General features: G+C 33.8%; 1 protein-coding gene across 5 annotated transcripts in view; it reads left to right on the top strand.

The window, feature by feature from the left end:
* Nucleotides 1-23,334, top strand: part of DIAPH2 (diaphanous related formin 2) — a 250,622-nt gene extending 227,288 nt beyond the window's left edge. The window contains exons 29-31 of one of the 5 annotated variants that reach the window (XR_011811854.1): nt 12,559-15,759; nt 18,586-18,646; nt 21,612-23,334. The gene's annotated coding sequence lies outside the window, so the exon portion shown is untranslated. Of the gene's footprint in view, nt 1-12,558 lie in introns of all 5 variants that reach the window. The other 4 variants (XR_011811856.1, XR_011811855.1, XR_011811853.1 and 1 more) reach the window with 4 other exon arrangements.
* The last annotated feature ends 958 nt before the right edge of the window (nt 23,335-24,292 follow it).

Genomic DNA, 24,292 nt, shown 5'->3' with positions numbered 1-24,292 from the left:
ACCAGCGTTTAATATCCATTAGTCATCTGTTTCTGTTAGGTATAAGTGGGTATAAGTGCAATAAACATTTTGTGTTAATTTATTTGTATGCTATCACTTAAACCCACCATTTGTATATCATGGGTGGGTTATGCAAGGCTCTCTGCAGACCTATAACAAAGAAAAAAATTTTACTCTAGAGAACTTACAATATACATTAAAGAGAAGATGAAATAACAGGACGTGGAAAGAAAAGGAAGTAGAAATAAAAACTGAACAGAACTGAGCAGAAAAGCAAAAATCACCGATGACTAAAATTAGTCATTAGGGGAATTAGTACTAAAGTAGGATACCTAGTAAAAATGTTCCTAGATGTACAGATGTTAGAAAAAAATAATAATATTGATTTTGAATATCTCTAATTAACTATTTTATACCTTTCCTATTTTAGGGAAGAAGAATCACTACCACTATCTATTTTTAGTCCGTTTTTTAAGTTTCTTTGAGAATTTTCACGGTCTTTGTCCTGAGGGTCTCTGGCTCATCTGGTCTACTTAGTTTTTTTTTTTTATCAGTGTCCTCTGTGGACATTTACTTCATACAATAAATAATTTATTTTGATAACTGATCTTTCATTCTGTAATTTCAGAAATACCTAGAAGTCAGATGTATTCTTGTTGTGTTATATGTACGATATATAGGTCGGTATTCTATATAGTTACATTCTAGGTTTTCTTTCTTTTTCCTTCTCTTATTTCCTTCTCCCAGTAATCAAGATTCTAAATGTTTCATCCTTTAAAAAAGGCAAATCTTAACCAAAAACTTTCTATCTTCAAGAAAGCTTCAGGAAAGGTTCTGTTTTCTTGTTGTCTCACATTCCGCACTGGCAAATTTTGACGTTTGCCCTTCATGTATGGATGAAAACCATGAAAGCCTTACTTGTTTTCAGTTCTTTTGGTGATTTAGACTGATAGAAACAATAGAACTTTGCATTGTAAAGTTCTCAAATTCCCTCAACACCTGTTTTAAGGGCTTACAGTTCTGCTGATGAATGTTCCATGCTTTAAGTAGTGATTTGTCATTAATCACATTAAGAAATAGACCTAACAAATCATAAATTAAAAGTAAGGCTGTGTTAACTGGCTCTCTTTTTAGCAAGGATGAAGCAGTCTATTAATAACTCTGCATTTGAGATAAAGGAACATCTGGATATGTTATTGCTATGATAGGCCCTTTTTCAAAGCAATGTTTCAAACCAGTTAGTGACTATTCAGTCTTTGCTCTGTACTTGGGAACAGCGTCAGAATTCTTTGCTATGTCAATGCAATTACTTGTATGAACTCTAAGGACTGTGGCCTAAGCTGCATACAGTGCTAATCACTATCACAGTATGGTCAAATTACAGAAATCTAATCCTGATTAATGTATTAGCATCCAGTGAATAGAATTAAAATACTGGTGGCATTGTAACCTGAAGCACTCTGAAAATGGTATCTGTAACTTGAGCTATTTCTTTCCACAATTATGTTGAAAGAAACTAAGGGTTACTAAGATGGTGAAGGGCCTAGAAAGGAGCAGCTGAGGTCACTTGTCCTGTTCAGCCTGGAAAAGAAGAGGCTGAGGGGAGACCTCATCGCAGCCTACAGCTTCCTCATGATGGGGAGTGGAGGGACAGGTGCTGATCTATTCTCTCTAGTGACCAGCGATAGGACCCAAGGGAATGGGATCAAGCTGTGACAGGAAGGTTCAGGCTAGATATCAGAAAACTGAGAGGGTTGTCATGCACTGGAACAGGCTCCCCAGGGTCGTAGTCACGGCACCAAGTCTGTCAGAGTTTAAGAGTGTTTGGACTGTGCTCGTAGTCATATGGTCTGAATTTTTGGGTAGACCTGTGTGGAGCCAGGAGTTGGACTTGATGATCCTTGTATGTTCCTTCCAACTCAGGATATTCTATGATTCTATGAAATTGTGATTATCGGAAACTTCATTAATAAAAAAGGTAGTTACTGCAAGCAAGGGGTATAATTAGAATAATTTTATGTAAAATATACAGACATCAATAAAGTTTTTTTAAAAAAGAAAATCATAGCTGATATCATCTTTGTATCTTTCTACAGCTCACTTATTTTCCATACTATTTTTTGTCAGAGCAACACAAACTTGGAGTAGGAATTGTCTGGACGCTCAAAATTGTGTTCAATTTCTATAGCTTTCATATGTTCATACGAATGACATTTCATCGGTTTTCATAAAGATTTTCCATTTTCACTCTCAGAATTTACATTTTTGAGCACACAAGATTGATGAGAAGCAATTCTTTCTGTTACTGAAAACAGAATATAGGCTAGCATCTACCACTTTATCAGATGATTGCAAAAGGAAAAAGAAATATTTTGATCTTGGGCTATGTAGTGTAGAGAAAGGGGAAGAGAAAACATTTGTTTCTCTTACTCATGATTTAGTAATTAAATGTTTTTATTAATTTCTACATTACCTACCTCAGTTTAATAATACCAAGCAAGTTAGCTAGCATCAAGATATTCCATGACAATGGAAATTCTCATTACTCCCAAGTGCCTGAACGCTCTGTTGCATTTCTCCTACATTATGATTTACGTACATGTAGTGAAAATAAAATAAAGAGCCTTTTTGAAGTCTTGGACACTGCAGAAACTAGTAGATGTAGAAATTTGAACTGCCTGTGAAATTCAGTTTTTTATTTCAGGACTTAGCAATACTGATATTTTGTTGTTAACGGGTCAGGGACTCCACAGATGACATCACATCTAAAACCATGTATTCTCTATCGGATTGTGTATTAAGAAAGCATCATGGCCTGACAGAGTAGCATGCGGTCTGCCTATTGGTGACGCTGCTTCTTGTGCATGTCCTTTCTGAGACATATGTACTGCTCTGCTTTATCAGGGAAGTACATGAGTTGCCAGGCAATTGCTAATGGGGGCTGAGTGAGTGCAAGACTCGACCGGTCTTTCTGTTTAAAGGCATAGTCCAACTTGTAGGGAGCTGGGAGTCAGACTCTTCTTGCAGATAACTAATCATAGGACTAGAGGGAATGGCCTCCAGTTGCACCAGGGGAGGTTTGGTTTGGAAAAGAGGAGACATTTCTTCTCAGAAAGAGCAGTCAGGCTTTGGAGCGGGTTGCCCAGGGAGGTGGTGGCGTATGGGGGTGTTTAAGGAAAGGTTGGACGTGGTGCTCAGGGACATGGTTTAGTGGGTGATAGTGGTAGTAAGGGTGATGGTTGGATCAGATGATCTTGGAAGTCTTTTCCAACCTTTATTATTCTATGATTCTACGATTCTACTTGCTTTCCCTTTGATAAGCCTAGGTGTTACAGACAGGATTATGTTGTGGGGGAGAGCTAGGAGAAACTCCAATACTTTTCCTTCTATTTCAGGGAGGATTCAAACTTTCACAGTGAAATACAGAATCGGGCAAATAATGCAGAGATAAAATCTGAGTTTAGAAATCCCTTTTTATCTGTTTATATTAGGTATGCTATAAAAAGCACATCACCATGGTATCCCAGCTCTTTCCAATTAAAGAACACTATTTCTACCATTTACTTAGCAACTCTGACAATAGCCTGCAGCAGCAGTAGAACAACTTGACTGCCTGGCATTTTACAAGATAAATTCTTCACTACTGTCTGCTTTTTTTTTTTTTTTTCTTCTTCTTCTTTTCTTTTCTTTTCACTGTTGCTTGCAGAGGCTTAAAAAGTTACTGCTTCTTCAACCACTGAGGCTAGTCTTGTTGCACTCACTTGAGTTATGGATCACTGAGTACACTTTGTACCTTTACATGCCAGTTTGAGAAAAATCAATTTTAGTCTTGAAGAGATGAAACTAGTGTTGCAGAAGATCAGTGCACATTTCCAGGTGCTTCAGGGCACTACCATCTTGATGGGAATTCAACAAAACATGGCATAGGTACAGTGCAAAATTGCTTACTTTTATGCTAAGAAATCTAGAAAAAATAACAGAGTAAATGACAATACAATGAAGAAGTCGTACTAGCTACAGTAAATATTTCTACAGTAGTCACAATTCTAGCATTAAAATCTGATTTGTTATTAACTATAAGTTAGTAACATATACAGTAGATGTATATGTTTTACTCACAACATTTATTGGCATACGGAGGTAGTGAATTAACTGCATGCAGATAAATATTGTGGGTACAATAGAAATACATGTTAAAAATGAGATATACCTTAAAAAAGCATATATAAGATGTTAAAGAATTAAACAATTTGTGCATAATACTGGATGAAAGTATTTAGGTTTATTCTGTCCAATTAATTGTCACTAAACTGGAAGATAATGTCAAAGCAGCAGTATCACTTTTCTTCATGTATATTATAAATCTGTGCATGGATTGGTCCGTGTTCCAACTGTACACATCAAAAAAAAACCTTCAGAAATTGACTTCTTTTTTTGTTTTCCCTGCTATATTTCTACTTATTGTAAAAAAAAAAAAAAAAAAGTTTTAATTTTCTGTTCATAGCTTAGAACTAGGTGTACCCTTTCCTGCCTTGGAGAACATGAATCACACTTCCATGGATATTAACTGTGCATTTCACAGACCAGAAATGCTGATTCCAGATGAGACGTTCTGCTGAACTCATATAAATGTTCTTTGTCAGATCATATTAATTAATATTTTTTAAAGAGTAATTTTTTATTGTAAGAGTTTATGCTATATCAAATATCATCCATTTGTGAAAATCTAACTTAAAGTTAGGTAGGGAATTTCCTGTTCTCCTGCAGCTTATGTAAGTCATATTTGTTCTAGTATAAAAAATATGCCAGTATATATATTTTGTTGTGCATTCAGGCTATCTTGATGGAATTACACAGGTGTATTCTCTCTGGAGTCATACCAGCTTGAAGGGGTTGCTGTTCCCCTAACCTATCTTCTTCTTCATGTCAATACTCCCTGTAGGAAGTAGTCATTTTTCTGATTGGATGGATTTTCTTATCTGCCTGCTTCTTAACTAAATGATCCAAGTTAATGTATAGAGCATACATAATAGAATTTTGCTAATCAAACTGATTGGAACTGAAACAGGATAAGAATTACTTATATAAGCAGCTCCACTGGGAGATTAGAGGAGGCAATAACCTCTAACTTCAGAAACAGACTGAAGATGATAATTATTTCAACAGTGTTGCTTTAGCTTGAGAAGGATGCATGAAAACAGATTAAATGATAAAAAAAAAAAAAAAAAAAAAGGTTTAGATCCTCAATACATAGAGATTGGAACACTTCATTCTCAGTGGAAGCAATACATAAAGAAGCCAATTGCGGGATCAAAAGCAAAACCAGAACAGGGAGACTGTAAAAAAAAAAAATTGTCCAAGGTCTTATTGCATTTTCTTAATAGTGGAATTTTCCAGGAAATGCTATTAAACATGCAGGGATGGTTTTGAAATACATTCTGCAATTTTTGCTATAGCAAGTATAGATTAGTGCAGAGATGGTCTAAACTTGCCTAGTCATACCAGCTTCATATGAGCTCTATCTTGAAAGACAAAAGCAGGTAAGAATTCACTTCCAAATATCAATTTTGTAAAACTAGCCGGATAAAGGAGTTATAAAAACAAGGTTGATTTATGTTATTCCAAGTATATGAGTAGCTTAAGTTGATCATAAACCTGATCATCACTGAAATATGAAAAACAAGGAGGTTCTGAAGTACCATAAAGAAAAGTTAAGTTTGTTTGTTTGCTTTTACTTTTTGTTCCCTTTAAAAAAAACATATCTGATAATTATGATCATAATTTCTTGACAAATGATTTTGACATTTACGTGATTTACTTAATGCTACTGGACATCTCAATTGTAATGATTTATGAGTTTAAAAAGCTAACAGCGTTTAATCTCTGATATCATTTGTATAATGTTGACAAAAAAAATCTGGAAAATAATCTTCGTTTTTTTTGTCCCTTTAAGTTCTATAGCATATCTTAGATTGTGTGTGTGTTTTTTTTTTTTTTTTTTTTTTGTTTTTGTTTTATTTTGTTTTGTTTTCCTACAGGAAAAATCTCTCAGTAGCAACACCACTAATTTGTCCTCTTTTTCTTTTTGGAGAATATATTTGAATGCAAATCAGGAATATTAGAAATATTTTTTTCATATTCCTAATTCTGTGGTAATCCAATTACAGATCACCTGTACCATAAGTGATGGTTTTGTAGTCCATCAAGAACCATCTAATTTCCTACCTAATTATTAATTCACCCTATCATTATAGTCCCTTGTCCTCATCTGGCCTTATTCATGGTGTCAGATGCTTATCTTTGCACTGAGTCTCTCTTGGCAGAAGACTGGGTTTACCACTACAAGTGGTAAATGTTAGGACAAAGAATTCCAGTGCTGAAGTTGGGATTGTGACCGCCTTGAGTTTTACACAAGAAAGTGATTCAGCCTGACCTTACTAATTTTCTGCAGATGTCTTTAAGAAGGCCTAAGGAGATCACACACCTAATAGACATGTTAGTATGGTGTATGACTTAGAAATTCAGTGTTCATGCAAAACAATAACCAAGCCAGAGACTGCTGTGCTTCCTTTCCTCCCTCTGCCTTTAGCAGCTTCATATTGATTTCAAGGATCAAAAATCTTGCCAGGGTATCCAGTCCTTGTTCAAATTAGTTTTTACTGTGGTCTGGGCTGCTGTAGAAAATGTATACTTGATGTATTTCTTTTCACAACAGTCTCTGGAAATGCTTTATCAGAATCTTGGAAAGAGATGCCTTTTTCCAGTGTTTATTAAAAAGAGATGATCTATTTGGTTCATAGATTAGGACACTAGAAAAATAAGAGGAATTAAAGGCATTTTAAGACTAGTAATTATGCAGCGATCATATAGAACAAGCTGGAAAATCTACTCATGGAAATCACTATCATGAGTTGGATATGTAGTATATCCAACTAGTTTATGTTTTTGGAAAAAAAAAAAAATGTTTCAGTACAAGAAAAATGGGTTAAAGCTTTTCTAGTATTGTCTATTTGTTATGGACCAGAATCAATGGACCATTTTTATGTTGTGTTTTCCTGTACTATGCTGTATTTCCTGATGGAATCTGAGCTCTTTTGTTTCTATTTTATTAAACGAACAAATCGGCCATATTTAAGAGAAAAAAAAAAAAAAAACTGCCTTCATTTATTAAGAATGAATCACACTATTCAAAAATTGAACAATTTAAACATTTTCTGGAAATTCTCACTATGTTCTATGTGATGAACTGTCAAAGTATAAAATTTATTTGTTGATATTATGGCAATGGAAATGCAATTTTGTGAGTCCTAGCATGTAATGCTAGCATGTAATGCCAGACTGTTACTGTTCCATTCAAGAATTATTCTTCTGATATTTAGGCTTTTCTGACCATAAAACCATATGATTAAAAGTTTGGGTTTTGGAACTGAATCAGTTGATAAGACTGAGTTATATTTATATTATCTCCACCATTTCTCTTAAAGAGAGCAAAATTCAGCATTAATTTTGGAGATTTTCCTAGTTAGCTATCATCTTGAATGGCATGTGCTGGAGGAAGAATGGACTCATCTATAGTCTCTATTTCATTGTTTTCTACTTATTTCAGATGTTAAGAGTAATGCTTAGAGAAACATTACTGCTCATTAACTTGCTTAGGATTTATCTGTTTCAAATAACTGGCAGAAATTGTTTTCGGAGAGAAATATCGCTTTCCTCGTTTGTTTGCCATTTGTAAACTCAATGGATGCAACACATACCATTTTATTTTTTGCTGTTTTTACATTATGTTTACAATACAAAGCTAAAAATGTCTGTACTTTGATTTGTAGGTGAATTCAAAATTAGTTAATCTATAGAAAATATTCTTGAATGAGTATTTCTAAAACAAGTCTACCTCCTTTATTTTTCATGCACAGGAAAAGTAAAAATACAGTATGTGTTTGTTTCCTGAAGTCCAATTCTTACTGCTTTACATGAAAAGCAGATTTTTTTTTCTCCTCTGATTGTCCTCTGTATTACTTGATTTTAGGGCATCTTTGAAGAAGCTTCTCTAGGCAGCTAACAAATATAAAGAACTGAAAACTCTAATTAGACAATCTGCTTCTTTGACTTGGCTTGCTCCAGTGCTGTTTGACTGTGAGTCATGTAGTGCTCTTTAAAAAAAAAAAAAAAACTCATCACCTTGTTTTGACTGGTAGTGGCTATTCAGAAGGATCTGTAACTTCTGCTGTTAATGACCAGCTGTGCACTCTGTAGTTGTTAATGATTGCCATTTCTCTTCTTAAATCCTGGGATAAAGGTACATATGCACATTTGAACACCTGAATGATATGTATTCATTTTAAATATCATCTGAAAAGGCAGTAGATCATAAGAGGTTAAAAATAAAAAAATGCATGTTCAATTTATTTTATTCCAGCTTAGCACCATTCATTACACCTGATATTTTTTCCTGTTCTGTAAACAGTAAACGGATTGGGCACTGAATCAAAACCAAATCTAACCTGTAGTTACAGCTTTACAAGGAGTATATTAACTTGTCAGAAATTCAGTAAAATGATCATCTGTGAGTTTTTTAATGAAATCATTTTGACAGATAGATATAAGAAGCAGTGGAAGGATACAAGAAAACCCTTAAGTTAATTACTTGAACTTAGAAACCTCAGCTGAAATATCAAAAGAAACAAATACTGTGTATAGTTGCTTCAACACTGGTGACATTTTACACAGATATATCTTCTTTTCCTATGGTACTAGAAAGGATCTTTTTGGGACATGAATTACTGTGAGAAAAAAACAATGCTCTTACTATAAATATCTCCATTAATATGGATATTCTGTGATTTACCTAGGGCTAACTTCAAAATATGGTGCTTTGGAAGAAAAAATACTAACAGAATTTAGAATGATTGTGAGAAATAATTATTGAGGGACGGATATTTCACTGACAATTCAAGATAAATCCTTATTCAAATTGAATTTCCTTTTGGAAAGCTTAAAGCCATCAGTCTATTATAAGACAACAAAACTGACTGATGCTCATTTGAACTGGTATTATTTTTATTAAACCTGAAAGAGGTATGATGAATTAATATATTTGTAAACTAAGTCTGCAAAAACACGGCAGATTGATAGTCATGCTTAATTTGGAAGGAAAATGAGCTTTATTGCAGTTTCTTTTTTTTCTCTCTTTTTTTTTTTTTTTTCCTGATATGCCTCAGTTCTCATTCTTATCACCTTTCTTTTTCCACTTTCTGTTTTCTATTGCTCTGTTAGTGTAGGCTAAATTCTTTGTTCAATTCTAGATTGAATTAAAGTAGTGTGAAAACAATGGTGTGGTGGTGATGTGGGATTCACAATTGGTTTAAGTGGTTGTGTTAAACAGCTGCTCTCAATAGCTTCATTAATATTAAACTTGCCACAAAATTGTTTTCATGGCAAAATCTTTGAAATCTGAAGGGAAAGCATGGTGTGTGTGATCATGGATCCCAAGTCTGCCAGTGGCAGCGTGCCTTCGGCAGGATGGGGAGGCAAGCAGAGCAGGGGGGTACAACCAAATAGGAATGGGATTTACCCTGCAGCACAGGACACAAGAACACCAAAACTTTGCAGGGCCATTTTAAGTTAAGTGCAGTAAGTGAAGATCAAGCTCATATAGGCAGCATGGATCTACAACAGCAGATAACAAGCAGAGCAGAACCACAGATTCTTTGTACTTCAACATGGATGTCAAGTCTTAACACAATTATACAGCATATCACAAGTTATAGCGCTACAGTTTTGTCAGATTTTAGGGAGGAGTGAAGGCATTTTTTCATTCCCTTCGGGCTTCACTCTGCTGAGTGATGGTTGGGGTATGCAGTTGTGTTAATCTCCATTCTGTATCAGTGACAATTTCCTTGTCTTGGAACCTCCATTTTATAAATAACGGTGTTACTTTACTCTCCATCATTTAAAATGTCACTTGTTTATTTTGCCAAGAAAGGTTGCTGAGAAAACAGTCAGAATCAAAAAAAGTAGTAAATATGAATTAAGGTAATCACATAGTTTATTATCACAAGTTTATTGTTATTGTTTGTTTGTTTGTTTGTTGTTTCTGAGATGTTTAACATTTCTATACATTGTAAAGTTAAAATGAATCCTTTTCCCAGTGACGTAAATAAGGACAGGGTATTATTTGGAAGATAGTAGTAAAACCTGCACCCTCTGTCTCATTAAGTTATTTTGGTATAGAACCACAGCAGTCAGTGTTGCTTGGGGTTGAAACATATGCCCAGTATTATCATTGAGGATATGTTTATGCATATGTTTTGAGAGAAGGCTCCAGAGAAAATGACACAACAAAATTCTTGGCAGTTCCAAGAAGTTCTTTCTAAGTAGGCTATCAGTTTACAAGAATGACATTGCTGACCTCCTCCTTTTTTATAAACAATTCTTTAATACATGAAAATACACACAGAACAGCAGAAGCCAAGCTGATAAGTATTAGTCTGAATACACTACTCAGTCATAGTGGAAGCACCACTTAGATTCAGTGTAGCATTTTTCCTCCTGATAGCTGTATCATTAGGATTTTGCTTGAATTAAAACATTAAGTATACTATTGATACAATAACATGGAATGATTAACGACCTATCTTAGGGAATGTGTCATGTCAATAAAACTCTTTTTAATAGCACTGTTGCAATTCCCTGGCTGAAAGAGTCTCAAGAATCAGTTAAGACAAATCCTCAGATCTACCCTGAGGGTATGCAGTAGGATACCATGGGCTTTATTTAGGAGCAAGTTTTGCTGAAATATGCTTGAAAAATCTAGGTAATCTAGATCTGGATATATAAATTAGTCAAAGGCAGTCTTATTTTTTCTTTGTTTCCTCATCTGAAAGTGACAAAGGACTTCTATAAATATACAACTATACAAATACTGGCACTGCCGTAACCTGGAGTTATCTGGTAGGGTTTCTAGAGCATATGTCTTCGTTCAGGTTACTGCACTAAGTTGTGTTGTGCCACATGAATAGTTTGCTATGTATTGTGTGAGGACTTGGCTGTTCTAGGCTCTTACATGCGAATACTCCCAGCCCACAAGTACACTGAATTCATGCTGTTTTGGTGTATTCTCCTGTTCTGTAGTTGGTATCTCTTTTACCTGGAAGTGTAGAATCAATTGCTGCTGATGAGCTTTTCCTGTTATTGCGTTATTATAATGCTTTTATCTTCAGCCAGAGCTTGTCCTCCTCAGAAGTCTTATGCAGCCTTCTGGGATCACAGAGTCATCACAGAGTCATAGACCATAGTGTGAATAATAAAGTTCAAAAATAAAACAAAAATCTCTAAATCTCAAGAAATGTTGGTGCTGAAAAGCTTCAAAATTACAATACTCAAAGTGATTAAGTGAAATTCCCAGCTATTAGAAGTTGAATTTGATTCCACTTTTAATCAGTCTGAACACATAATATGTGACCAAAATTTTAGATGATACGCTCAATCAGGGCCCTACAAGCATGCTTCAACATTAAAAGGTTTACAGTTACAATTTGCTAGAATGGGAAAGCTATGTGTTCTCAGAATGAACAGTACCAGCTGGGCCTACAGAGCAGTACTGTTTCTGGCTGAATTAATATTCATTTTGTGTTGGGGCACATCATGGGCTGGTTGCTCCCTAGGGGAGAGAAGTCAAGCGCTAAACATGATAACATACTCAGGACCATGCACTCACCAAGCAAGGTGAGTTAGCATGCCTGGCATACCAGGTGTGATCAAGAGTCCATGGGGTCAAGCTGGGCCCATAGTGAATCAGGGTCAGGATCAGGTCTAGTGATGTTGACCAGGGTCAGATATGTGGCACCACGACACAAGTACAGACTGGCCACCAAGTCTGTAGTGATGAGGCAGGTCTGAGGTGGGGCAGGATGTCATTCCATGGGTCTGGATCAATGGGATCCATGACCAGGATCCCTGGCTGCCACACATCTGGTCTGTAGGTCAGGCTGGGACCAAACATGAGCATCTCAACTTAAAAGCAGATCCCACAGGAAAGTGGAGTCAGTCTGGCTCAGGCCTCCCAGCAGAGCTGTCAGGTAAAGGGGAGAGCCTGCAGTTGCACTATATTGAAGTTGTCCCTGATCCCTGGCAGTAGGAATTCCTGGAAGGGGAAAGACCTCAAGGCTGTTACACTTTGATGTACTGATGTTTGGAAAAAGTCTGTCTATTTCTCTACTTAAAAAGATTTCTTTAGCAGTAGAGCAGAGAAGCTCTTTTTCTTTACATTTCTGTCACAAAACAATTGGTGTGTCATGTTGCATTATGTCATATCATATGGTGAAACACAATCTGACATACTGTATCCAAAAGGTATTTGAACATATCATGTTAGAAACTGGAAGAAAGAGTATATACTCTCTTTGTCTTGGCCGTTGTTTTTGTTTTCGGCTTTTCTTTTAATTCCCCTGGATTGCCAATTTAAGAAAAAATAAAATAAAAAACAAAAACTGCAAAAACAAATGCATAGTTTTCCTGCTTGCACTCAATGTACGTTTAACCTTTCTTTTCTTTTAGGAAAAAACAAAACCAAGAGATCTATGAAAGTCAAAGACAATCTACCAGGTAAGAAAGATTCTTTAAAAAAAAAATAATTATATATATATAAACAAAATACCTGCAAGACATGAACACCTGAGGAAAGATTAACTGAAGTAAATGAAAAATTTCATGTAAGACACTACAGTGCAAAAAGGAATCAAAATACACTAGTGCGTGACAAATGAGGGAGACTTGATGTCAGTCATCACTTTACTGGATGGTACATGTCAAAGATTATACTTAAAGCATTGGCAGTAAATACAAGCCATGCTTTGTCTTCTTTATGCAAGGAGAAATCCAGGGCAATATATGCTGCCTCAGCATGACGATAGTAAGAACCAGCCTTAGGCATTCTGTTGCTCTAGGTAAGTTTGACTATGTCTGCCCCTGATTTCTACTGATCATACTGAATCATAGAATCCTAGAATATCCCAAGTTGGAAGGGACCCATAAGAATCATTGAGTCCAACTCCTGGCACCACACAGGTCTACCCAGAAATTCAGACCATGTGACTAAGTGCATAGTCCAAACACTTCTTAAATTCCAAAAGGCTTGGTGTAGTGACTACTTCCCGGGGGAGCCTGTTCCAGTGTGCATCCACCCTCTCAGTGAAGAACCTCTTCCTGATGTCTAGCTTAAACCTCTCATGCCTCAACTTGACCCCATTCCTGCAGGTCCTATCGCTGGTGATTAAGGAGAATAGGTCAGCACCTGCCCCTCTGCTCCCCCAAGAGATATGATGTATCTATTTCATACAGTTGTTCAACTACATGTTTTGACATTGATACTTTCCCAGAAAGTGACCGGATGATCTCCAAGGTCTTTTCCAACCTTAATGATTCTGTGATTCTGTGATATATATATATATACATGTATATGTATATATATATATATATGTATATATATCATACATGTATATATACATACACATACGTATAAATCTCATTGGTATTCATTCTCTTTCCCTGTTCTTTTTTTTTTTTTGAATTATAATTTTTATTTTTATTTGCTTTTCTGTATGCTTTCTTCTCTCTCATTTCTGTCTTCCTTCCTTCTCTTCTTTGTTTTCACATCTATTTGGCACATAGCACTTTTTCCTCTCTTTTGGTCTTTTCCTTTTTTTTTTTTTTTCTCCAACCAGGTTTTCTAGCATTCCTTGTCCAGATTATTTCAGATTTTTTCTTGTACTTTTTTCCTTATTTTTTTCCTTCTCTAGAATAGAATGTTTATTTTTACTGGAGAGGAATAATAATATAAAAAAAGAAAAAAAAAAAAAAAAAGGTTCTTTTCCTTCATTCTACTACTGTGCTAGGTATCTGAGGTGATACTGTTCCTGGCAAGCAATAATATTTACAGACTTATTTATGAATCTGAAGATTGATTTAGCTTGAGAATAACGCAGAGATGAACCATGGAAATGTTGAGATCTACTTTCCAAGATTCGTAAATCTTAAAGCCATTCTGAGGTGAATACCTTTTAGAAAAGCAATTCCTAATGACTGGAAATCATGAAATCTCCAAAATCCAAATTGAGTTAAAACTTAACTTCCACAAATAAGGAAAATAATCCTTGAAGGAAGAAATATTTTCTAAATCCTTACAGAATTACATTTGTTCTCTGTAAAATTAAATACATATTTATATATATATCAAAAAATCTAAATATTTGAAGTAACACTAGTTTTCTTAGGAAGTCTGATGACAAATGTACCATTTATGACATATGACTTCCCTCAGTATAAAGTTGTTTTCAGGAGCTATTCTGTGTCCTTTATCTAACAGCAGTTAGTTGACTAAGTAATGAAATGTATAACAAAATAAGAGTAATTTCTCTGGCAGTGATTGCCTTTATGATTTCTATTGCTATTTGTTTTGACATTTTTAATTGCATTTTCTACACCTTGTCTTAGAACAGTATAGCCTGTCTTAAGCTATAGCTATTCTTGCTATTCCCATCATTTTCCCTTGTTAAATAAGATATGTTAAATAAGATATGTTTTGTTTGGCACTAAATGTTTTCATCTTCTAGATACTAGAAGAAAATATTTTTCAAGGTCAAACCCTGATATATGGGTTTAGTTTCAACATGCACACTTGAATTTTTATTCAACTCAGGTATTATTAACTAAATAAATTTATATTACAAGTGCAACATAGAAAAATACTTTTGATGTCCTTTTGTAGTTGAGAATTTCTACCAGTCTCAGCTGCAGAAATGCTGTGCTTTTAGATCTTCTAAGAGGAAATAAAATTGTTGTATAAAAAATATGACATTCAGAGATTTGATAGTTGCGTACTTAATTTGCAGTAAATTATGCAATGGATGCATTACATCTGCATCTTAAGTAGATTACACTTTTTACTTAACATGTTTACTGCCCTTCTGACAAGAAAATGATAGGAAAGAACTGAATGTGTCTGCTACACAAACTTGTTATATAAGAAAAAGATATGTTTTTCTTCCAGCAGCTGTGAAAAGGTAAGAGAGAAGACACCTGAGAAATCTACCTTGTAATAGTCAAGGACTTTTCTTTCTTTTTGTGTTTATTAGTTTTGTGCTAGAAAAAAATGAGCTGAACTCCAAGGTAAGACTATATATGCACTTGAGTAAACTGTACATAGATACTCCCTTTTACGTGTAAAATTCATTATATGACAGGCAGTACATACTTTCCTTGAACCGCTAAATTCACTAAAATATATCAGTGAGGCATTTCTAACCCAATCACATTATTTTAATATTTTCTATACATTGTATATGTATCGTGTATTTGAATGCTTTTCAACAGTTTATGTCTAAAAGCATAACTTGTATAACAAGGACTCGTAAAAAACGAAAAATCAAAAACAATGCATATTGCACAATAAATGATTGTAAAACTGCAAGATGGCTCAGTTTGCACGAGGTCACTTACTATATCAACCTTTCATATAAAATGCTGCTTACACAGCTTCTGAAAGTCTCTACTATGTGATATACACAGTATAAACCGCCACCAACAACTTGAAAATAAAACCAAACCAACAAATTGTGGAAAACAAACTGGCACTTATTCAAGATGGAAATGTGTAGAAGTCACTGGAGAGAAAAGTCAAAAGGGCTTTGTGTGTACCTTCCCTTGATTTTGAATAAAATGGTGAAGCCATGAAGAGAGCAAGAATAAAACTCACAACAGGTACGTGTATGCACTGAGTGTTATGATTCCATCAGCACTCTTAATTCTAGGAAAATTAGTGCAGAGAGCAGTAGAAAAATCAGATGGCAGACTTGGCTGTGGAAAAGGAATTAGAGGATTGGTTCTTCTCTGAGATTGATTGAAAATTGATGTTAAAGAACCATTTTATAGTATCACAGATTGTTCTCTTACCAAATTTAGTACTTTTTGGGAAATAAAAACACTTGCATGTCAATTTTGTACAGCTGTATATTCTCTCTTCACTGAACTTTTGTTACAAGCGCGTAGTATCAGAACTCCTCTTGGACACAATCTTTCCAAGTCCAAAGCACCATGTATCTTTGATTCCTCTAGTTTTCTATGTGTGTTGAGGCCAGTCTGAGATCTGAAAGCTTCTTCTTTAATTTTGCCAAGCCTTGAATTTAATATCATTTTGACCTTTTTAATATTCTGGGTTTAGAGTGTTCACCATTTTACAAAGTGAATCAGTGAATAAATTTTGGGATTTGAATTGCGGATTTAAATAAAACAGGACCAGAATAAATTTTCATAATCTGTAGATTAGATAGTTTAGATAATCATGGTTTCCAAACTATAATTTTCTGTTTTCCTTCAACAATTCCTTCTTATAAAGTTTATTCCTGGAAATCAGAGTTCTTATTTCATTGGGGTTATTAAGACTGTATATGAAAAAAATGCTGTGTTCCTGGCATGCCTATATGTATGTCATAATCTGAGTAGTGGTATATAATTTTTTCAGTGCTTGCAGATCTCCATTTAATAATTTCACTTGCATTTGAAAGCTGTCAGCTCAGTCTGCTAGAATGTGTGAAATGCATATGGCTTAAGAGAACAATTTGCAGGTATAGCTTGCAAATTTCACATGAACAAACACATATAAGTCCAAACTGTATGTCTGATTTATGCATGTTTGATTTACATATGTGTCCTATTTCTTGATCTTTGTCTTAACAGTCATTTATATTTAAATTGTTACTCTTCAGATTTCCTTAAATTTATATGCATTTGACTTTGTATCTTCTTGAATGTCTGGGGACAATACATACTCACAACTTTATTATAAATCACATTATATGTTAATGTACAAGAGGAAAAAGCATAAAAACTTAAAACTTAAAAAAGTATAAGATAAACATTTAAATTACTCTTGCTCTTTGGAGAGGTCAGAAAAAATAGTTACCTCTGAATAAGTATACATGGACAAAATATGGACTAAACTATTTCAAATGGTGATGACTCATGCACTTCCTCTGAAATATTATTACCGCACAAATAGATTCTGGGGTCAGCAACTGGTAAGGAGTTGCTAGAAACTGATTGCTGGCTGATCTATGCATTATTAGGGAAAAATTAGAAGAGGTTGTAGAAATGGGTAATCCTTATATCAGAGGCTTTAGGGGATTAACTCATCTGTCTCATTGCTAAATCAATCTTATCCCTTTTCCAACCAACAAAATTCAATTAACTTCTATGAATTATTTAGCCACACAGAAGTCTTAGATAGCATTAATATTTGTGGTTCGCGGTGTTTATTTTTGTCTTTGTTTTTCAAGGAATATAAAATATTACTTCTTAATAATCAAACTCCAATTTGGACTGTAATTTTCTATTTTAACGTTTTAAGAAATATAACTTAATTACACCTAATGTTAACTGAAGTATTTTATACACTGGGTACTGCTTACATTTAGATTATGAATTGCCTCTAGAAAGTTTAGGGAATCAGAGATTTTATTTATTTATTTATTTATTTATTTATTTTACTGAAATGACATTTTAACAAAAACTCATAGAACTTTAATACTACCAGATAAATTACAATCTTCTTGTTCAACCCAAGAAGAAAGGAGTTTGAACAATGTTGCTAGAAAAGTTACTAGAGGACTTATGTCTTTGACAAAAATAGTTTAATTCTTGTCTGAGAAACTACGTTAAACTGATTGGCTAAGAATAAAACAGGATTACCTTGTAGACAGAAAAACCTTAATTCCTGAATGCCTTAAAAATTTTTAAATTTGTCAGTCCTTTGGTCATTTCCTGCACTGTTCTTCATATGATAACAAAGATCTACCCATCAAATTTGAGAAATGGGAACTTGAAATCTAGACAAGGCAATTGAGATCATGAAAATATCTTTTGCAACTGATCAATAAATAAACTTAGAAAGGCTTGGAGGATGAAGAATGAGACCACGTGGGCTAGTTACTTAGCTACTGTTGTCAGTATTGTTGTGAAAGGATAAAAAGTTCAGTGTAACTTAGCCACCCAGTCACACACTCAAATGGATGAGTGAACACTGGAATCTGCAATATACTTCATGTTGCTATGCCTACACTGGTATTTATTCCTGAGGTAGGTACTTTACCTAGTTCAAAGCTAATGCAAATATGTATGCAGAAACTAGAATCAGAGCAGGGAATACTGTGAACCATACATCTAGACCATAAATCATTTATGTCAGGATTTGTCTTCTAAAGTATTTTGGCCATTCCTGTTATACTGTCAGCACTTCTGCACATAAATGAGTTATCTAGCACCTATGTATTCTGCATATATTTGAACTGGACAGTATTGCATGACATTTTCACTCCTTGAAATACTGTATCCTTCCCAATCAATCAGGTATTATATCAATCCCCTCTGGTTTCTCTTGAATTGCTTTATGCTGATTTACTATTAAATTTTACTCTGATTTCCTACTGCATTTTTTTTTCCACTGACTTTAATTAAATGTCCGAACCTAGTGGATCAGGATAACTTTTATTAAATATAATAAATCAGTGCTTCTAACAGATCTCTTTGTAGTTCCTCCTAGGTTCATCAAAGCCAAAGACTCTGCAGATAACATATGGTTATATGATAGATGGTAAGTCTGAAGACTGAAGAATTTCATATGAATTTCAAATGTAAGTTGCTAATTTTTTTTCTTAAGAAATAAAGTGCTAATGTTACCACGCAAGCTGGAGAGAGACCTTTTTGAAACACCTTAGTCAATTCTACATCAAACTTAACAAACATGATTTGGTAAGATAGGAATTTCCTTAGAAACCACAGAACTTTCCACCGAAACTTAGTGTGTTGGTTGTAGATTTAGAAGTCTCTGCAGTGTTGCCAGTGCTAGTAAGATATTCCAATTCCTAATAGACAAATATGTTATTCAGTACCTTTGCTTTTATGTTCTCCTCGTCACAGCTTATTTTACTGAAGGAACAATCTTATGTTTTAACAACAGATAGTGACTGAAACTCAGAACATACTGTACAAAGTGTCAAAATGTGATAGAATGGCCATATATATCATATTTTAAGTGTACTATTGGGAGTTTTTTGTGCACTTACAGTGCCATAAGATAAACTCCAAAGTTTGCTATAAATGTATAAAGGTTCATACACTTTATCTTCTTTCTTTTCAGTAGTTTCTCTTAATTATATGAAAAACAGATGGAGAGAATAAAATGTTGATTTTCATAATAATTCCTATTTTGGGTTGCATGGGGATTTTTCATTTTAATAGTTCATACAATTAGTTGCACTGATATTAGCTACTATACATTGATTTTATTGTTATAAAGCATACCAAAATCTGGTTACTTCTTATTTCTCAACATTCCTACATCTTTTTCCGACAGTTTACAACAACTTCAATGACTTTAACAATATAGATTTTATAAATATGTACTTTACAATCTCTTTGTAATTACTTGATTAGTTAAGTAGCATTTTTAGTGATCATTATTTGTATAGTACTCAATTAAGATTTCTTCTGTCACGTCTACTTTTGTTTGTTTGTTTGTTTCTGAAATGTACACATACTGATATAATACAAGAATTTTGGTTCTTTCACACTTAAACAACTTCACTGGTGAAATATGCAGATAACAACAACAACAAAAAACACTTTATATAACATTAATGTTCCATTATTATATTAACCTGTTGCTCAGTTTTGTGGGTTTTGTTTGTTTGTTTGTTTTTTATCACATACCTGTGCTAATTTCTTGTGAGACAAATTTGAAAGGAGTTATGAAATGGAAAGCTGTACTAAAGGGCCAAACTAGAGGAAATAAAATTTCCCACTGCTTATGAAATGTTAAATTCAGAAATATGTTAAGCTTGCAGTAAAATCTATGGAACATAGGTTTCTTGTTAGCTGTTAAAAATCTGTCTAGATTTTGTGTCATAAACAAATTTTCTTTTGTAAGTATTCACAGACTTGTTAGTGTTGTACACCTGGCCTTGTTATGTTATGATTAACTAAATTTTTGGTTAATTTCAACAACCGGTGAGCCAGATCCACACCTTCTCTGATTGCCAGCCTTTTATTTTCAATGGAATTTTTCAACTATGTAAAATAAATGGATTTTTTATAATCTGATTGCCACATTTTGATGGATAATGTGGCTGAGAACAAACCTTGTTCTGTACCAATATTCTATTAAAAAAATGTTGGATGCTTACAAAGCATGACCATGACAAAATGTTAATCATTTTAGATCTGGTATCAAGAATTTAGACTTTAAATACTGCAAATTAGAGTGTCAAGGCCACACATTCAATCTGATGCATAGCAGAAGTATTGAATAATTGTCCTTTAAGTGAATAAAACAGAGTTCTGTGTGAAAGGGATCATTTACATAACTTAAGATAGCATCAAAAGCAAAATTTTACACTTTGAATGCATGGCATTCAATATTCATAGAATCATAGAATGACTATATTTGTCAGGCCTTTATGTTATGTGACATTCACAGTGATTAGGCTAGAACAGGTTAAGCAATAGCTACTTGGCTGCTAGACTAACTGCTATAAACTAGCTAACAATAGCTCAGGCCAAGGAAAGGTTAGATAACTTAGTATGCTGCCAGGTCATTGTGAAGCCCTTCATCTTCTACTAATAACAGCAAAAATCATAGCTACCGGGCTATGTAGTTATACTTGAGCCTAATGCCAGTCAGAGTAAACTGAATAACATTGAAGTTTTTTAGTGGCGATACTTTAAACTGGATTTCCAGATCTGTCTCACAGTACCCAACATTACAGTGTGGTTCTCTAGGATAAAAAAGGAAACCATATACATGTATGTCAAGTTTAGGAAGTTATAAAAGATTTTTTAGTGAAGAAAGTATTTTCTTATGATGATGGTTAGGCATCCCAGCATCCTGACTGAAGTAAAGTGTAAACATTTGGAATTTTGAAAAACTAATCAGTACTACCTAATTAAAACAAGTGTTTGAATAATACTACTAATAATAAATCAAACACCATAAATATATCAGAAGAAGACATGGAAGATATTCATAAGATTATACCTGCAGAGCATTAGGGTTTATAAGATTGTCATGATGCAGCAAATAAAAGTTAAAATTTTAACATTTCTTAAGTAATAAATTTCAAAACAGCTAAATCAATTGTAACACTTAGAAACTAATTTGAATAGCATGTCACCAATTCAGATATAGTATTCTATTTCAATCTTAGCTAAGCAGGTAACAACATAAATGCCATCTCCTGAGAGCATGTCATTTTCCATTCAATTCTTTGAATGTGTTCTTCTGTGCCAATAGATGGCATTAAGATTAATGGAAACACTGACTACAATAGTAAAGTCTTTTTCTAAGATATGTAATGCTATGGAATCTAAAAAAAGAAAAAAAGAAAAAAAATCTTGAAAAAAAAATATTTTGAAGAGTAATATGAGCTTTAAAAGTTTAATTTTTACAATGGAATGATTTATTCTATCAAATCACTTTAAGAAATTTAGAAGGATTTGTTCAAAACACTTAGTTCTCAGAGTACCTAAATGAGGTAATATCCTTTTTTCTTTTTTTTCAGATCAGCAAACAGAAACGTAGAATTTCAACTAGATTTGTGTATACCAGTAGTGAAGAAGACTGCATCCCTCCCCAGTATTTTGATTGTTGTTGTTTAATTTGCATTTTAACTCTTTCAAGTTGCCCTTTTTTGAATTGCATTGATGCATGAATAAGCAGTCATGCTATATAGGATATATGATTTTTATATATAAATATATACACAAGTATAAAAATCATATATATTTGATATATATATGATAAAATATATATTATAAAAATGTATGTGATTTTATGTATTATATATCTGATAAAAATAATATAATATGATTAAAATGATATTATATAAAATCATATATATGATAAAAATATATACGATAAAAATCATATATATTTGATCTATGAGCTGATAAAGTGAGAAAGTAAACAATCTAAAATATTTATGTCCAGTACTATAGCTAAAAGACAAATTCTTCTTAATCTCCAACATCAGCTCTTTCCTTAGGGCTTCCAGTATCTCTTCAGCTTTGCTTTGTGTCATTTTAACAACGCTGTCACAGTCAAAGCAGTGCAAACTGTCTAAAATCAACATAGTAACCTGTGAAGTAGGAGGGAAATTATATTAATAAAGGTCATCATTCTACATACAGATACAAGCATAGAGCTAGGTGACTGAAATGAATATTTACTGTAGTTTTATTTTAATCCTCTGGGAGTTCATTAACATCCCTCTCAAATGTTAGTGTTCAAATCCTGCCTATGACAGAGCAAACGAGAGAGAACAAAAAAGATTTAATAGAAGTTATTTCCTGGGGTTGTGCAAATGCAGCTAAGGCAATACTATGTTCTTCTGTGTTTCCTATGTTTTCTTGTATTAGAAGAAAGAAGAAGCGAAGAATACGGATTTCCCTCTTGAAAAAAACACTTCTTATGAGGGTGAAGGTATTGCCTAGACAGGGGATAATGAATGCAATTCATTAATATTGTACAGTCTCCTCATCATAGATTATAGTGAGCAGGAAGGAAGAACACTGTTGTGGAGCTGTTTCGGAAACGGATTGCACAAACTGCATCCTTTTGCTTATTTGTAAATCTCATTTCAGTAAGACAGTTAATACAAATGTTGTTGCTGATAAAGAAAATGGTAGCAAACAATTACAATCTTAAATTGTCCCTGAGTAAAGTAGTCATCCTGACCTAAATTTTCAGTGTTTTCTGTAAATGATCAAGAATGATGGCTACTGTATTTGTCCTGAATGATAGAAAAATCTATAAATAATGCTTTTTAAGCTAAGAGAACATTGTTTTCACTCATCACTCCTGAATCACTCTCCAAGAATTTTGCTTTTGAAGCTGAATTTCCTATCACTGAATTGTTTTTCATATATATATATATATAAATGTAAATATACACATTTTATTTGCATTCAGAGGAAAGTCTTAAGATAGAACATGTCTTTATGTACTAACTGACTAAAACTGAAAATTTGATTCTCTCTATACTGTAATATGAATCCAGCTAAATGCTATGTCCTGGATATCCTAGAAGGTTAGCTTTCCCTTTCTGTCTGTGTGCGTGTCTGCAATATGGGTCTGCAAATGTTAATACATGTACTGTGGAACTGTGTCAGTATGTTCTTATCTAAGAGAACTCATGAAAAGTTTGTCTTGATGGTAAATTAATACTTGGGCTTTATATATATTAATATATATATATAATTAAATATAGAGCTTCCATAACATTATTGGGTCTGTTTTTAAAACTATTATATATGAATTGCTGCAGAGTAAAAGAAAATTCTCTAAGTTACAGATGGTCACTAAATTGACAATATATTTACTGAAGCATAAATTTCCAACCCACTGAAATTCTACTTTCCATGTGCTCAAGAGACTCCTGGAATAAAACAAAGCAACAATATGCATGGGTATGCAGGCAAACATATGATGCATACAGCATATGTTATACCTTAGCTTCATATTCAGCTGAAGTGAATTGATAGAAAAAAATAATGCTAGTAGCAAAAAATCTTTTTGGTACAATAAAACCCTATTTAAGAAGGCTGGAAGATGTAGCTATTCAGATCTTTATTTTATGTGAGCCATACTGTGCTGCTAGGCACACACATGCAGAAGGTTTCTATAGCTTTCACACAGTTGCCTGTAACAACAGTCACTACTAAGATCAGTACCTTTCTTTCTGACCATAACCACTACCATTCTGTTCTAAATAATGACACTCGAGGCTTCTGATCTGAAGGCTTCCGAACTATGCAAGTTCATACTTGCTCTCAAAACATAAATTCATATTTACACAGTGCATATGGAACTTACAGATATGCATTGGATTATAAATGAAAACATATGGTTCCTAAAGCCAGTGCAGATAAGTAATGTCAAAATAGCACGCAAGTCCATTCATATAATCAACATACAAAACTAGGACAAGGGAAACTGTCACATATCTATATACACATATACACACACCAACTGTGCTATGAACAAGTGTTTCCAAGTTCTACACATAGATATTTTTTCTTCTCATTCCTCTGGAACATGGTTTAGAAATTTGGATTCTGCTGAAAATTGGGTGCTTAACCATTTGTTTTGCTTTTGCTTAACCAATTGTCTTGCTTTTTAATAGATGTTGCTGGGTTATTTTTCCAGTGGTTATTTTCTCGTGTACATTCTTTGGTGTCAAGG

This window comes from Anas platyrhynchos, chromosome 10 (assembly GCF_047663525.1).
Source record: "Anas platyrhynchos isolate ZD024472 breed Pekin duck chromosome 10, IASCAAS_PekinDuck_T2T, whole genome shotgun sequence".
NCBI classification, from domain to species: domain Eukaryota; kingdom Metazoa; phylum Chordata; class Aves; order Anseriformes; family Anatidae; genus Anas; species Anas platyrhynchos.
This window is presented reverse-complemented; position numbering and strand designations above follow the sequence as displayed.